The sequence below is a fragment of the Mastigoproctus giganteus genome, chromosome 2 (assembly GCF_048544385.1).
Source record: "Mastigoproctus giganteus isolate SK-2022 chromosome 2, ASM4854438v1, whole genome shotgun sequence".
Taxonomy (NCBI): Eukaryota; Metazoa; Arthropoda; class Arachnida; order Uropygi; family Thelyphonidae; genus Mastigoproctus; species Mastigoproctus giganteus.
Window position 1 is genome coordinate 135,184,883 of NC_143576.1, and position 16,108 is coordinate 135,200,990.

Genomic DNA, 16,108 nt, shown 5'->3' on the forward strand with positions numbered 1-16,108 from the left:
GGAGATTCGCCCATTCATTTCTCTCCCGAGTCGTACCACTCTCGCTAGTCTGATCTTTGCTTCTGTGTATTTGTGTATATATAAGTGGTATCCTAGTAATGCGGTTATGATTATTCGATTTGTTTGCACTACATCGAACCACTGTAATCATAACACCATTTCAAAATACGGTAAGATAAGAAAATAAAATCAAAAGAAACTTCAGTACAGTACAGTATTACTTTTTTTAAATCTGCATCCAACCGTAGCATCTCCGGTTAGTATTCCAAATTTTCTTTGGTTGAAACGTTGGTCACTAGGTGGTAATCCATATAGTAGTAAATTTCTATCTTTCGTTTTCTTTTTTTTCTTTTTTTAGAAGGGAAAAAAAAAGTTGAAATTTTGTGTAGACGCGCTTCATTAATTTTGTTGATAATACCTGTATTATATGGAAACAGTATCACACAGTTACTACTCTGTGAGTTGTATAATACCACTTTAATTGCAGTATGTGTTGGTCATAATATTTGTGCACCAAAAACGTAGGTAAGATTTTACGGAATAGGGATTATCCGGTTAGTTGCGGGGGGGGGGGGTATTTAATGTGGAGATTATTATTTAAAATGAGAAAGAACTTTTTATGTTTTAAATAATTATGATCGTGAGCGGAAGGATATCGTATATTACCAACAAACATTTTAATTTTCATATCTTTTTTGAAAAAAGGCATTCTAATATATTTTCGAATTAAAAGCGTAGTATTTCTAAACATGAACTCTTAGGCCTACTGCAAATTATAAACGTTGAGCTGTAGTGATTGTCACAGACTTCGTCACTTTGTAGATAAACAACGGCTTACCCTAAGTTAATTTGTTATTGAAACGTTTATTTACCTAGAAGAAATTAGTCCATAATTACAATATTGTAATCATTGAATATCCAAGTTTTCTTTCCTACGGTTAAATATTGCCATAGCCATTATAATAAAGGGACTAGACGACCCGGATTTTAATTAATATAGGTATTTTTATGAAATAAAACAAATATATGTGAAATAAAAGAAACAAAAAAAAAAAAATGTAAAATCGATGTCCGCATTGGAATACTAAGAGTTTGGTCACTTTACAATATAAGAATTATGATCTCAACAAATTCACGTAGGGGGTTAGAAATAGTTGAATGAGGGAGGTACTGAACTACGTTCGAGATATATTTTAATACACGTATAATTTAAGTGTATTAAAGTAATATTGCTGTTGTATCAGCTGATGCTGAGACAGTGAAAATATACACATGCAGGTATAAAAAATGATTATAAAAATTTATAATCTTTGCTATAAAAAATAATTGATATAATGACCCAAATTCTTTATCGGAATTCATTGCTTAACCTCCCTTTTTTTTCCCCTTTAAAACCAACATTTGTGATTTTTATCCAGTTCTTTGATGTTTGCAGTGGTCTTTTTATTTGTTAAGAACAGCATACACAGGCTGCTAGAATAGCTCATGTTCTGTCAGTGATATACAAGAATTTTTCCAGGGATGAGGAGGTGATTATCCTGTTGTATAAGCCAATGTTTAGGCTGCATCTTGAGTTCTGCTGATCTCTCATTTTAAGAAGGATGTGGATCTGTTGCAAGAGGTGCAGAGAAGAGCAACAAGATTAGTCAAGGGCACTCTTATCACAAAAGCTTCAGAAGTTTCCTCATTTCCAAGCACTGGAATTTTTAGTGCTTGGAAGTGAGGCACCCATGAGACCTGAATAAAGTGTTTAAGGTTTTAAATAGATTGAGTATATTTACCAACTGCTGATGGCATCATTACTCATTTTCGGGTAGTAAACATAAGGGGACATAAATGTTAATTGAAAAAGGATGGTTGCAGGATAGATGTAAACAGTTGCTTTCAACAGGAGAGTAACTGATTGTTGGACCAGACCTTCTTCTGGTATTGTGACAGTGGAAAGACTACCATATCTCAAGGTCTGCCACCACAGGTGATCCCAGAGAGGCAAGGTGTCCTGTGGTTGATCAGGTATAGTTGTTGTAGATCATGTGTTGGGCAGGTGTTAGAAATTCTCATAGGGAAGCCAAGTATTTATAGCTTTGCCACTGTTGTGGAAGTGATAGTTTGAATAAATTTATGGAATAATTAGACAAACTTTTATATGGGATCGACAGATGAGATGGGTAGTTTATTATTTTATTTTTTGTTTTTTGGCTTATGCTATGTAAGCTTGCTTTCTTGCATCCTTTGCTAGTAGCAATATGCATTCTAGAACTAGATACTAATTATCTTATGCCATCAATAAGGTTTTAGAAGAAAGAATACTGAAATGAAAAATATGTATCTTCTATTGTTTTTATAACATCTCAATTTTAGTTTATCTCAATTATATGAAATATTCATTAAATTTCAATAAAAGCTGTAAGTTCCTAATGGGCCAACAGTGGCATCTGATCACTTATATCTTAAAAATAGGTTTCATAATATGAATGATAGTTTGTGGTGAGCGGTGAATTAAATGTGGTAGGATATGAACACAACAAAAATGAAAATTACAACATGCAGTTAAACAAAAATAACAAAATGCAGTTAAAAGCTAACGAAACCTTACAGTAATTGAATTGACCCATCCTGCTACAACCTTAGGAATTTTATGTGAAGCAGCAGCATCACTATCTTGGTAAATCTGGCTTTGGTCATGAGTAATTAAATTTTGCAATTTGAAATTTTGATCTCCAGATCTGTTTCAAAAAATTGTTTTTTTCATTTGTTTCTTTGATGGTCATGGGAAAATATTTTTTACAGTTCACATTGAATAGCATTAGCATTAGCATTAGTAGAGGCATTTGATGCAAGAAAGCAAGCTTATGCAGCATCAGCCAAAAAAAAAAAAAAAAAAAAAAAAAGTAACATAAATAAATAAAAATAACCACTTCCACTTCACCCCTCTGTTCGTTCGAAATACCTGGCCAGCTGAGCCTTAAACTTATTTAGGCTATCAACTTCCACGACAAGGGATGGAAGTCTGTTCCACCCACCAACCACCCGCTGGCTAAAGGCAAATTTCCGTACATCTATCCTACATCTGTCTTTATTCAATTTGAATTTATGCCCTCTCAGGTGATTTTTCTGAGCTAGAGGAAGAATCCCATCAGCATTGAGCATGCTCAAACCATTCAAGGCTTTGTACACCTCTATCAGATCACCCCGCTGGTGCCTAGTTTCCAGACACTGTAATTTGCAAAACTTAAGCCTTTCTTCGTAAGAGAACCCCTTTGTCCCATTCACCAATCTAGTTGCCCTTCTCTGTACTCGTTCCAGCAGCTCTACATCCTTCCTGAAATGAGGCCTCCAGGCCTGTATACAGTACTCTAGGTGTGGCCTGACCATTGCCTTATACAAGGGAATAATCACCTCCTTATCCCTGCTAGAAAAATTCCTATATATCATTGACAATACACCATGAGCTACTCTTGCAGCTCGTCTGCACTGCTCAGAGAACTTCATATCTGCCTGCACCACCACCCCCAGGTCCCTTTCATTCTCTACCACTGTCAGTGTAGTACCACAGAGTTGATACGTTGCTCTGGGGTTGCTGTTTCCCATATGTAGTACTTTACATGTGTCAATGTTAAACTTCATTTGCCACCTCGAAGCCCATCTGCTCAACCTTTCCAAATCCTGTTGCAGCAGCATAGTGTCAGTAGTGTCCTTGACAACCCTGCCAACCTTCGTATCGTCTGCAAACTTGGACATTAAGCCTGATATACCATCCTCAATATCATTTATAAATACAGAAAACAATAAAGGCCCCAATACTGAACCCTGAGGGACTCCACTAATAACATTAGTCCACGATGAGCAGTGTCCATTGATTACCACTCTCTGTCTTCTCCCCCTCAACCACCCCTTTATCCATAGCAGCAACTTGCCTCCAATGCCACACTGCTCCAATTTGTGCAGCAGTCTTCCATGTGCAACAGTATCAAAAGCCTTTCTAAGATCCAAGTATATAATATCAAAGTTATTCCCTGCATCCAGTTCTTTTGTGACTGCATCATAGTATCCAATCAAATTGGTCAGGCAAGACTTCCCCTTAACAAAACCATGCTGTGTCCTAGCTATAACTGAAGTCTTGTCTAGATGATCCTGCAGTGCTTCTTTCACCAGTGCCTCCATTAATTTTCCGGGAACAGAAGTTAAACTCACAGGTCTATAATTACTTGTGTCAGCCTTTGATCCCCCTTTGTGAATTGGGGTCACATTTGCACATCTCCAGTCAATGGGTACCTCCCCTGAGTCCAAGGAAGCTCTCATAATTATGGCTAAGGGTTTGCTTACCTCCTTTGCTGCCTCCTTTAATATAACTGGATAGATCCCATCCACCCCAGGTGCCTTTCTTGTGTTTATCTTCAACAATTTCTCCTCCACTTTGCTCTCAGTTATTACAAGATTCTCTAGCTTACTGCTAGAGTTGAATACACCTCTGGCATTCCCCTCGCTGAATAACTCCTCATGTGTGAATGTCGATGCAAAATATTCATTTAGTTTGTTAGCTACCCGAGCAGGGTCATCAACAGTTGACCCATCGATCTCAAGTGGACCAATCTGATTCATCCCCTTCCTTCTAGAGTTTACATAAGTAAAGAACTCTTTGCTGTTTTTCTTCGCATCCCTTGCCAAGGATCTCTCGTAATCTGCCTTCGCCTGCCTAACCTCCTTTGTAACTTGGTTACAGATCAACTTGTATCTATCATAGGCGTCCGTGTCACGTGTTAATTTGTATGTATCCCATGCATTTTTCTTCTCTGCCATATGCCTCGTTAGTTCATCTGACAACCATTTAGGCCTAAACCTTGAACAATATAATATTTAGTTCTAATAGTTTCAGTTGTTGTTAATGGAATCTTTGTTTTTGAAATGCAAAAAAGCATTAAAATTTAAAATTTTTTCCGTTATTGTTATTGCCAGGTAGCTGTTTTAAAAAAATTGTTCCTATTTTTAAACTGCTTACTCTTTTCTGGGGGAAAAAAATTAAGAATATTTAATAGAAAATATAGAATCCAATGATTTGAAATAGAAGTGATGGCTAACTGCACTGGCCTGACTATTGCAAAGCTGAAAACTTAAAATTAGCCGACTCTATTTCAAAAATACATTTTAATTCCTGATTACTGCTGTAGAAAAGTCCTGGAGACAAAAAGACAGCATAGAATAGCATCAACATTCTTTCCAAGGTGTATGCAATTTTTTTTTTTTTTTTTTCAAAAATCAAAGTGAAGTAGATTACTTTTCCCTCTAACAAGGGAATCCGAACCAGAATTCATAAGGAATTTATTTCTCCACATAAGACAGCACAATGAGGAGTATAGGACAACATAAATTTTGGATTATGTGATTAAAATAATTCACCAAGTCAGGACTGAGATATGAGAAAGAGGGATTTTGCTCGGGCTCACATCTGATGAGTATGGGCTTGGCACACCCAGGGTCCTGAGCTGGATATTCTCTTTCTTGGTGATTTTCTTTCTCTCTCTCTCTCTCTCAGGTAATTCAGAAATTTGTTTTGCCTGGTGCAGGAAAAGCCTCAGGCTTCCTTGCACCATATGGCTGATAATGCTACTGTTGCAGGACAAGGTTAGGTTGCATTTTGTGCTGATTATCAAGGAGTTTATGGCAGAGCATGGGATTGTGGGCCTAAAGCACAGTGGTAGCTTATTGTGAAGTACCATTGGGTCATATTACTGCCAGAATAAAATAACAAAAAAATAGTAGTAAATATACACGCAATGATCACTGAATTACAACCACCCTATTCTTAATGGACTATGCTGCATAGCTCGCAGTATGAAAACCGAACAGCTTTGTGCACTAGAGTAGTGGTAATTTGCATTTGGTTGTACAAGTCAAGGTGATAAAGTAGCAGTTATGGGATATGGTAAAGATAACGCAGAGATTCAAAAGGGTATGATTGTAGGAACTCTTGCTTAGGGTGCTTTCATATTGGAAATGGCATGCCTTGTTGGTTGCTCACAGCTTGTTATGAGTAGGGTGTACAAAGAATGGTGTTGAAGGGGTCAAACTACTTCACTTGTGTACCCCCTCACTCATCACAAACACTTGCACATCTGATTAGTGATTCATTGAGGGGGTAAACTGCAGTGATTCCCAAATTACATGTCCCAGCACCTTGAAATGCCTGAAGATTAGGGAAAACTCTGTTTGATGGTGCTCACTCTAGGCATGTTACACTCTATCCACTGGAACAGAATATAAACAAATCTCCCTCTGCATGACAGATTAGAAATTTCCCATGATCCTAGGAGGAAGCAAGAGCAGTAATTGTCATGTTCTTTTAAGGAGATTGTGTTCAGAAGTCTACAAAAAAAAAAAGAAAAAAGATTTTCATATAAAATCATATTATTTGAAGTCTGCAGTTGAGGAGGAATTACTGTAGTACAATTCAAAATCTGATAACTCTAGATTGCTATTCACTGGCAGAACTGATGTGACCATATATTTAGTGTTTATTTGTGATTCAAGATAAAATTATACAAAATATCTTGAGAGCAGGGAACTTAAGGTCCTAAAGAAGTTCCATATCTTTTTCAAAGATGCATGACATCTTTTGGAAAACCCGCTGTGAATGATGATATATAAGGGATGCCATAATTTTCAGACTAACCCCCCTCCCCCCCAACATGCTAATGGTTTGGTCGTGATCCTAACTCAGAACAAACATAAAAGACATCTCTTGTGCCACATTTCACTTGTCTTGATAATGAAAGTTCGTTGAAAAGAACTTCACGAAAAAAAAATATGAATGTATCTTTAATTTTTTTTCTTATTAAATATATTAATTAATGTAAAAACTTATATGAGTTAAACTTTCTGTAATCTGTTATATATAGATGGACTGCCTTAGATTCTATGAGTAGTGACTCATGTTTCCAGTGCAATGTCCATTCAATTTTGGTGTGACATGAGCAGTAATCTTAGTGCATACAAGTGATTACAATGTTCTCAGTCAGTTTTAAATTCTATTCAGTGGAACCAACAAATGATGTTGCCAACTGCAAATCGTAAATGAGAAGCATTTGGGGTAGTAATCATGCAAGCTACTAGGTTTTTTAAACCATCTAAGAGATAGTGTTAAAGTTTAGACCAAATTGGATGGCAGATGAACTGATGAGATTAGTGGCAGAGGATAAGAATGCATGGAATGATTATAAATTATCAGTGGACATGGAAACCTACAGCAAGTACAAACTAATCTTCAGTTAAGTCACTAAGGAAGGGGGTATAAGTTAGCAAGCTATGAGAAGGCTCTGGCTAAGAATGCAAAGGAAAATAGCAAAGAATTCTTTGTTTTTATTAATACTAAAAGGAAAGAGATGAAACCTTCCTGCCCACTAGATATGATTGGTATAACAATTGATGATCTTTTTCAGATTGTACTGTAGATGAGTTAAATGTATCCCCCATTCACAAAGGTGGATCAAAGGGCAAAGTGAGTAATTACAGACCTTTGTAAGCTTGACTCCCCTTTCAAGGAAAATAATGGAGTCACTGGGAGTTACAGCATGGATTTATTAAGGGATCTTGTTTGACCAATCAGATTGGATATTGTTATACTGTAACAAAAGAACTGTATGCAAAAAATGATTTTGACATCATATGCTTAATTTCAGAAAAGCTTTTGTTATTGCACATAAAAGAATGCTGAACAAAGTGGAGCAGTGGCATTAGGATCAAGTTGCCAACTGTAGATAAAGAGATAGTTGAGTGAGAGAAGACAATGGTTATCAATAGTGGCCAGTGCTCTTCTTGGACTAGTGTTGTTATTGGAGTCTTCTAGGGTCCAGTGCTTGGTTAATTTTTGTTTTTATTGGTTTTGGAAGATATGCCAAAGACTGTAGAAATAATAGATGAATTGTGTGATAGTTTTCTATCCTTGAATATCAACATTTTCATCGTTTTCAAGCCATGTGTCATTTAATGCCAAGATTCCAGGAAAATTTTTTTTTATGCCAAGATTCCAGGAAAAATTTCGGTTCCAGGAAAATTTTTTTTCAGCCTGGACTGTATACTTGTTAACAGGAGAGATTGCTTCTACAGGGATGGGATACACTTAAATAGAAAGGGTGCAAGAATATTTGCTGATGCTATCGAGGCAGTGTTAGGTGGGTCGGAAAACTGCTAGCTTGGGGGGAGACAAAGATCAATAGATTGGTCTTTAAAGACCAACAGTAGCCACTGGCAGAGGTGAAAGAGATTAGCATTAGCATTAGCATTAGTAGAGGCATATGATGCAAGAAAGCAAGCTTATTCAGCATCAGCCAAAAAAAAAAAAAAAAAAACCCCTCTCCCATTTCACCCCTCCGTTCGTTCGAAATACCTGTCCAGTTGAGCTTTAAATTTGTTTAGGCTATCAACTTCAACAACAAGTGATGGAAGTCGGTTCCACCAACCAACCACCCGCTGGCCAAAGGCAAATTTCCGCACATCTATCCGACATCCGTCCTTCCTCAATTTGAATTTATGCCCTCTGAGGTGATTATTCTGAGAAAGATGAAGAATCCCATTGGCATTGAGCATGCTCAAACCATTCAAAGCCTTATACACCTCTATCAGATCACCTCGCTGGTGCCTAGTCTCCAGACTCTGTAATTTGCAAAATTTAAGCCTTTCTTCGTAAGAGCAACCCTTTGTTCCATTTACTAATCTTGTTGCCCTTCTCTGTACCCGTTCCATCAGCTCTACATCCTTCTTGAAATGCGGCCTCCAGACCTGTATACAGTACTCAAGATGTGGCCTAACCATTGCCTTATACAAGGGAATAATCACCTCCTTATCCCTGCTAGAAAAATTCCTGTATATCATTGACAAGACACCATGAGCTACTCTTGCAGCTCGTCTGCACTGCTCAGAGAACTTCATATCTGCCTGCACAATTACCCCCAGGTCCTTTTCATTCTCCACCACTGTCAGTGTAGTACCGCAGAGTTGATACATTGCTCTGGGGTTACTGTTTCCCATATGTAGTACTTTACATTTGTCAATGTTAAACTTCATTTGCCACCTCTCAGCCCATCTGTTCAACCTTTCCAGATCCTGTTGCAGCAGCATAGCGTCAGTAGTGTCCTTAACGACCCTGCCAACCTTTGTATCATCTGCAAACTTAGACATTAAACTTGATATCCCATCATCAATATCATTCATAAACACCGAAAACAACAATGGACCCAACACTGAACCTTGAGGAACTCCACTAATAACATTAGTCCACGTTGAGCAGTGTCCATTGATTACCACTCTCTGTCTTCTGCTACTCAACCATCCCCTTATCCATAGCAGCAATTTGCCTCCAATGCCACACTGCTCCAATTTGTGCAGCAGTCTTCCATGTGCAACAGTATCAAAAGCCTTTCTAAGATCCAAATATATAATATCAAAGTTATTCCCTGCATCCAGTTCTTTTGTGACTACATCATAGTATCCAATCAAATTGGTCAGGCAAGACCTGCCCTTAACAAAACCATGCTGCGTCTGAGCTATAACTGAATTCTTGTCTAGATGATCCTGCAGTGCTTCTTTAAACAGTGCCTCCATTAATTTACCTGGAACAGAAGTTAAACTAACAGGTCTATAATTACTTGTGTCAGCCTTTGATCCTCCTTTGTGAATTGGGGTTACATTTGCACATCTCCAGTCTATGGGTACCTCCCCTGAGTCCAAAGAAGCTCTCATAATTATGGCTAGGGGTTTGCATACTTCCTTTGCTGCCTCCTTTAATATAACTGGATAGATCCCATCCACCCCAGGTGCCTTTTTTATGTTTATCCTCAACAATCTCTCCTCCACTTTCCTCTCAGTTATTACAAAATCATCCAGCTCACTGCCAATGTTTACTTTACCTACATCATTCTCCTTCCTGAATAACTCCTCATGCGTGAATGTAGATGCAAAATACTCGTTTAGATTGTCAGCCACCTGAGCAGGATCCTCAACTGTTGAACCATCAATATCCAGTGGACCAATCTGATTCATCCCTTTCCTTCTCGAGTTCAAGTATGTAAAGAACTCTTTTCTGTTTTTCTTTGCATCCTTTGCCAAGGATTTTTCGTAGTCTGCCTTTGCCTGCCTAATCTCCTTTGTGACTTGGTTACAGACCAACTTATATCTATCATAGGCTTCCATGTCACCCATTAATTTGTATGTATCCCATGCATTTTTCTTCTCTGCCACATGTCTCATTAGTTCATCTGACAACCATTTAGGCCTAAACCTTGAACAATATTTCTTAGTTGGTATGTAAAGCCTGGTAGCCTCCAAGATTAGTTCCTTGAATGCTTCCCATTTTGAGTTTGCTGTTGGTAACATCATCAGTTGGTCCCACTGTATAGAATTTAAATACTGTCTCAGACCATCGTAGTCGCCTTTACGAAAACAAAAACCCTTCCCTTTACCTCTGATGGTAGTTACCTCCTTGAGTAAATCCCACTTCAACACACTGTGATCACTGCCACCTAGTGGTTCATTTATCTGCAGGTTCTTAATGCATGAAGAATCACTACTGATAATCAGATCAAGAGTATTGCTCCCTCTTGTTGCCTCACGAACATGCTGATGTAGAAAACAATCATCCAATAAATCCACAAAAGCCTTGCTAGTGTGCGAGTGACCAACCCACAAATTCCAGTCAATATCTGGGAAATTAAAATCCCCCATTATAAGACTCTCTGATTTACTGGCCCACTCTATTTCCCTGTACAATATATTATTATACTCATCAGAGTCATTAGGCACACTCCTACTCTCAATTTTGATTTCCCTATGCTTATGTCACACCAAACTGACTCGACACTGCCCTGTCCATCGATGTCGACTGGCTTCACTTCCTTGGACTTTATGTGTTTCTTAATTAATAGCATAACCCCTCCTCCCCTCCTGTCCTGTCTATCCTTTCTATACACATTGTATTCCCCAAATTCCAGTTCCGCATTACTTATATCTGTGTGACACCACGTCTCTGATATCCCAACAATATCTGCCTTTGATGTTTTGAGCAATACCTCAAATTCATCAAATTTATTTACCAAACTCCTAGCATTGGTGTACACGCAGGTATACATTCACCTGTTTCTATTCTTAGCTACCCTAACACAACCCATGTGTTTACTTGTAACGCAATGACTACCAGCAGTCTCTGAAATATCCTGCATCTTGTTTTTCAGACTTCTGCTCATTTGAATAGAAGCAGTGCAAGAATCACTTCCACCTCTGCCAGTGGCTTCTGTTAATCTATTAGTCCTTGTATCCCCCCCAACTAGCAGTTTTCCGACCCACCTAACACTGCCTCGACAGCATCAGCAAAAATTCTTGCACCCTTTCTATTTAAGTGAATCCCATCCCTGTAGAAGCAATCTCTCCTGTTAACAAGTACAGTCCAGGCTGAAAAAAATTCTACCCCTTGAGCCTTGCACAATCCCTCCAGGGCCGAATTGATCGACAAGGCTCTCATCATATACTCCCTCCTATTGTGTCTGGGCAGAATTGCAGACACTTTCAAGTTCAACCCTAATTCACGGCTTTTTTTCAACAGTGACCTGTACTTGCTAAGTAATTGCGCCGGTCTCCTACTCTTAATATCATTAGTGCCAACGTGTACAACTATATCACCTTTTGTGCCCTTAAAAGATGATATCCGCTCTACAACGTCATCAACCTTTGCCCCTGGCAGACATACCCTGGTCTTATTCCACCTATCCTTTTTACAAAGCATGTTCCCCGTTTCCCTGACAATAGAGTCACCAACAACTACTAGTTCCTGTGGGACCAGCGCATTCTGCCTAGGGGGCTGCTTCTGTGTTGCCTGATGACCAAGTGCAAGCTCTGGCGTTGATGTGGGCAGCTGAGAGCTTGATGGGCCCCTCAATTTATTTCCTTCGAGGGCATCCACCCTGTCCTTCAAGGTCTCATAAAGGCCCATAACAACGCTGAGTTGTCGCCTGATTTCCTTGCACTCCTTACATCGTGCACACACAAAGACATCCCCCTTGGCAGTATCATGTCCCGTACCCGACTGCTCCGCAAACATCAAGCAAACAGTGCATTTTAATAGACTGTGATTCAGAGGGCAACTGCCCCCTTCAGTTCTCCCCTGAACCACAGCACTCCCATTAGCTTGAGCCTTTTGCTTTGCTGCTCTGGTCAGAGTCATGATTCCAATTTAATTCAATAAAATTTAAAACAAAAATTAAATCCTTAAGTTATATCCCAAACAGTTATGTTATATATATATATATATATATATATATATATTTTTTTTTTTTCGGTATCTAGTGTTCCCTTTATACAACTTCCGTGTCACGTGTACCACTATAGTTAGGTATTAATTATTTGTTACGATTAAGTCGTTATATATATTTATAGAATTAAAAATACAATTTAATTGATAATAAAGTTTATCAAGATTAATAGATTTACTGATTAATTGACAATATTATATTATGAACTTTACTACACTAAGCTTATGCTATCGTGTAAAAATGGCGGGAATTCACGAACGGTATTTCTACGGACTCGTAAGTATTGATTAGCTTCGAAATCTCGCTATCTCAATTTAAAATAAACTAAGGATCCTGACTAGGTCTATAATCTACTTATAGAAGATAATTTGATATAACAATTGGTTAATAAATCGACTAAATTTGGTTAAAAAAAAAAAAAAAAAAAAAAGACCTCTCGTTCAAATTGTGACACGTGGATTTGATACCGATACTAAGTAATATCTACAGAATCTCTGTCTAAGTTAAACTTTAAACTAAGTATCATAACTAGGAATATAAAGCTACTCTAGAAAAAAGTTAATATGACAATTTTAACTAATAAAGCAGAAAATAAATCAGGAAACACTTCTCTGTTTGAAGAGCTTTAAGGAGCAACGTCTCGATTCTTGCACTGCTTCTATTAGAATGAGCAGAAGCCTGAAAAACAAGATGCATGGTATTTCAGAGACTGCTGGGAGCCATTCCGGTACAAGTAAACACATGAGTTGTGTTAGGGTAGCTAAGAATAGAAACAGGTGCAGGTATACTTGCATGTACACCAATGCTAGGAGTTTAGTAAATAAATTTGATGAATTTGAGGTATTGCTTAAAACATCAAAGGCAGATATTGTTGGGATATCAGAGACGTGGTGTCACACAGATATAAGGGATGCAGAACTGCAATTTGGGGAGTACAACGTCTACAGAAAGGATAGACAGGATAGGAAGGGGCCAGGGGATTAGTTAAGAAACACATAAAAACCAAGGAAGTGAAGCCAGTCGACATCACTGGACAGTGCAGTGTTGAGTCAGTTTGGTGTGACATAAGCATTGGGAGATCAAAATTGAGAGTAGGAGTGTGCTATAGGCCTAATGACTCTGATGAGTATAATAAGAAACTGTACAGGGAAATAGAGTGGGCCAGTAAATCAGAGAGTCTTATAATGGGAGATTTTAATTTCCCAGATATTGACTGGAATTTGGGGGCTGGTCACTCACACACTAGCAGGGCTTTTGTGGATTTATTGGATGATTGTTTTCTACATCAGCATGTTCGGGAGGCAACTAGAGGGAGTTATACTCTTGATTTAATTATCAGCAGTGATTCTTCATGCATTAAGAATCTGCAGATAAATGAACCACTAGGTGGCAGTGATCACAGTGTGCTGAAGTGGGATTTACTCAAAGAGGTAACTACCATTAGGGGTAAAGGGAAGGGTTATTGCTTCCGTAAAGGCGACTACGATGGACTGAGACATGTCCAAGTTTGCAGACGATACAAAGGTTGGCAGGGTTGTCAAGGACACTACTGACACTATGCTGCTGCAACAGGATCTGGAAAGGTTGAGCAGATGGCTGAGAGGTGGCAAATGAAGTTTAACATTGACAAATGTAAAGTACTACACATGGGAAACAGCAACCGCAGAGCAACGTATCAACTCTGTGGTACTACACTGACAGTGGTAGAGAATGAAAGGGACTTGTTGGTGGTTGTGCAGGCAGATATGAAGTTCTCTGAGCAGTGCAGATGGGCTGCAAGAGTAGCTCATGGAATTTTTCCAGCAGGGATAAGGAGGTGATTATTCCCTTGTATAAGGCAATGGTCAGGCCACACCTAGAGTACTGTATACAGGTCTGGAGGCCTCATTTCAAGAAGGATGTAGAGCTGCTGGAACGAGTACAGAGAAGGGCAACAAGATTAGTGAATGGAACAAAGGGGTGCTCTTACGAAGAAAGGCTTAAGTTTTGCAAATTACAGTGTCTGGAGACTAGGCACCAGCGAGGTGATCTGATAGAGGTGTATAAAGCCTTGAATGGTTTAAGCATGCTCAATGCTGATGGGATTCTTCCTCTAGCTCAGAAAAATCACCTGAGAGGGCATAAATTCAAATTGAGGAAAGACAGATGTAGGATAGACGTGCGGAAATTTGCCTTTAGCCAGCGAGTGGTTGGTTGGTGGAACAGACTTCCATCCCTTGTAATGGAGGTTGATAGCCTAAATAAGTTTAAGGCTCAGCTGGACAGGTATTTTGAATGAACAGAGGGGTGAAGTGGAAGTGGGTTTTTTTTTTTTTTACCTGATGCTGCATAAGCTTGCTTTCTTGCATCAAATGCCTCTACTAATGCTAATGTCCAAGATATTCGATTCCATAAGAATTGGATTAGTCGCAATGTCTTCGCAAAGTTCTTTACCTATTTAAACTCAAGAAGGAAAGGGATGAATCAGATTGGTCCACTGGATGTTGATGGTTCAACAGTTGAGGATCCTGCTCAGGTGGCTAACAATCTAAACAAGTATTTTGCATCTACATTCACACATGAGGAGTTATTCAGGAAGGGGAATGTTGTAGGTGAATTAAACATTGGCAGTGAGCTAGATTGCCAGAGAGAGAGTAGGTGAATTAAATATTGGCTAAGTGTGGCCATAAAAAAGGCACCCGGGGCGGATGGGATCTATCCAGTTATATTAAAGGAGGCAGCAAAGGAAGTAAGCAAACACTTAGCCATAATTATGAGAGCTTCTTTGGACTCAGGGGAGGTACCCATAGACTGGAGATGTGCAAATGTAACCCCAATTCACAAAGGAGGATCAAAGGCTGACACAAGTAATTATAGACCTGTTAGTTTAACTTCGGTTCCAGGAAAATGAATGGAGACACTGGTTAAAGAAGCACTGCAGGATCATCTAGAAAAGAATTCAGTTATAGCTCAGACACAGCATGGTTTTGTTACGGGCAGGTCTTGTCTGACCAATTTGATTGGATACTATGATGTTGTCACAAAAGAACTGGATGCAGGGAAGCCTTTCTAAGATCCAAATATATAATATCAAAGAAAGGCTTTTGATACTGTTGCGCATGGAAGACTGCTGCACAAATTGGAGCATTGTGGCATTGGAGGCAAATTGCTGCTATGGATAAAGGGATGGATGAGTGGCAGAAGACAGAGTGGTAATCAATGGACACTGCTCAACGTGGACTAATGTTATTAGTGGAGTTCCTCAGGGTTCAGTGTTGGGTCCATTGTTGTTTTCTGTATTTATAAATGATATTGATGATGGTATATCAAGCTTAATGTCCAAGTTTGCAGACGATACAAAGGTTGGCAGGGTTGTTAAGGACACTACTGATGCTATGCTGCTGCAACAGGATCTGGAAAGGTTGAGCAGATGGGCTGAGAGGTGGCAAATGAAGTTTAACATTGACAAATGTAAAGTACTACATATGGGAAACAGTAACCCCAGATGAACGTATCAACTCTGTGGTACTACGCTGACAGTGGTAGAGAATGAAAAGGACCTGGGGGTAATTGTGCAGGCAGATATGAAGTTCTCTGAGCAGTGCAGACGAGCTGCAAGAGAAGCTCATGGTGTCTTGTCAATGATATGCAGGAATTTTTCTAGCAGGGATAGGGATGTGATTATTCCCTTGTATAAGGCATTGGTCAGGCCACACCTTGAGTACTGTATACAGGTCTGGAGGCCTCATTTCAAGAAGGATGTAGAGCTGCTGGAACGAGTACAGAGAAGGGCAACAAGATTAGTGAATGGAACAAAGGGTTGCTCTTACGAA

The 16,108-nt window shown here is 38.9% G+C and overlaps 1 protein-coding gene across 3 annotated transcripts in view; it reads left to right on the forward strand.

The window, feature by feature from the left end:
- Window positions 1–410: 410 nt before the first annotated feature.
- Window positions 411–16,108, forward strand: part of LOC150089581 (phosphatidylinositol-3,5-bisphosphate 3-phosphatase MTMR4) — a 371,703-nt gene continuing 356,005 nt past the window's right edge. For 2 of the 3 annotated variants that reach the window (XM_090389550.1, XM_090389552.1), the window contains exon 1: window positions 411–525. The gene's annotated coding sequence lies outside the window, so the exon portion shown is untranslated. The remainder of the gene's footprint in view (window positions 526–16,108) is intronic. The other variant, XM_090389551.1, reaches the window with a different exon arrangement.